General features: G+C 32.1%; 1 long non-coding RNA gene across 1 annotated transcript; it reads left to right on the top strand.

The window, feature by feature from the left end:
- The first annotated feature begins 1,023 nt into the window (after window positions 1–1,023).
- Window positions 1,024–1,620, top strand: LOC109590190 (uncharacterized). Its single transcript, XR_002189203.1, has 2 exons — window positions 1,024–1,170; window positions 1,228–1,620. It is a non-coding gene; the product is annotated as an uncharacterized LOC109590190 (long non-coding RNA).
- The last annotated feature ends 35 nt before the right edge of the window (window positions 1,621–1,655 follow it).

Here is a 1,655-nt window from a genome sequence, read left to right as displayed (position 1 = left end):
TGGTGTGTTTTCTAGTCTACATACATCAATGACTGGCAATAGGAGCAGGAGCTGGCGGCGAATAAAGAGAGGAAGAAGAGCCAAAAGACTAATAGATATTCCTTCTTCTCCTTTATCAGACTGGAATAAGTGACCAACAATAAAGAGAAGACATTGATCCCGAAGTGAGATATTGATAGACATCTTGGCGGGTGTGGCTAGATTTAGATTTATAGACTAATAATTGTGTGGTTTCACTCAATTCACTGGCTTTGTAGCATGTCCATGGTAAAAAACCTACATATAATTCACTAGAATGAAACTTTTTGCTATGAAATAGGCTAAAATTTTCCTACAAAATTTAGCAAAAGTATTAAATATTTGACAAGGATGCACTCGCCAGGGTTTCTCCTTATTGCCATAATTAAAAAACTTAAACTGGAATATAATAATTCTCCTTTTATAATTTTTTTCTGATACATATGTATGTTCTTAGAATGTTGGGTATAAGTTTCAGCTGATTTTGATCACATTTTTACAAATTTTTAAGTTGCTCCAAAATTGGACCAAAGTCCCTGTACTAGGAGGTCTTTGGCTAAATTTTGCCAAAAATGAAAAGGAGAAAGTTTGCCATTTTAATAATTTTTTCTGATACATATACATGTACTTATGTTCCATAGAAAGTTTGAGTTGATTCCATTTACATTTTAATTTTTTAAGTAAATTTTTAAGTTGTTAAAAATTTTTTTTACAAAACATACATACCGGTAAATCATAATGTATAGAATGAGAACATCAATGGTTAATGAGATAACCCTATCCATTTTGCACATTTATTTAAAGTGTAAATTACTGTGAATAAATAGACAAGCTGCTAATGATATTGATCCTGATTGTAAACTTCATAATACATGGATGCATCAAGAGTAGATAATATTATCTACTCTTGGACATATGCATGCATTATTAGATACAAAACTTACGTGTGTATGGTTCATGCACATAGTTTGTTACAGTACACAAACATGTTATTGTTTTGAGTTATCATGGCTTGTGACAAGTAAAGACTTTATCTACTTAATAGAAACTGTATAATTTCAGTGTCAAAAAATAACAATAAATGACATTGTCAGTATCAGGAGTGATTGTTGAGTGTCAGTGAAGTTATTAGTCAATGTCCGCCTTCCTCAGGTAAGACACTAGATGTGTATAATATCAACTGTATAGGTTTTGGATCATATTTTACAGACAGCAGTATCAGACCAACTCCTTTAGAGTGTGTATTATCTGGTGCTACTCTGAATGGTGGGCAATGGATTGACCCTAATGGAACAACTTGAACAATCTGTCCCTGCCCCTGTCAAGGCTCGAGATCTAGTCATAGATTTTTAATGTCCATGTATTAATCCTTTAGCTGGCAGGCATCCAGCTGTGATTTCAATGTAATATAACTGACTTTGTATCTATTACCACATAAAAAAGAAGTGAGCTGATAAAAACAAAGTATGATGGATAACTGGAGTTGTATGGCAATTAATTAACACTGAATCATTGAAAGCAATAGATACCATGAAAAACATATATTATTAAATGCCTTTTTAAATTGAATTTGTTGTCTTTTCATGATGACTTAAAAATACACTCATTAAATAAAAGCAGCTGTTTTAATGACTCAG

The sequence above is a fragment of the Amphimedon queenslandica genome, unplaced genomic scaffold (genome assembly GCF_000090795.2).
Source record: "Amphimedon queenslandica unplaced genomic scaffold, v1.1 AMPQUscaffold_10377, whole genome shotgun sequence".
NCBI classification, from domain to species: domain Eukaryota; kingdom Metazoa; phylum Porifera; class Demospongiae; order Haplosclerida; family Niphatidae; genus Amphimedon; species Amphimedon queenslandica.
Note: the sequence above shows the minus strand (reverse complement) of the source record. Positions and strands in the feature narration are given on the sequence as shown.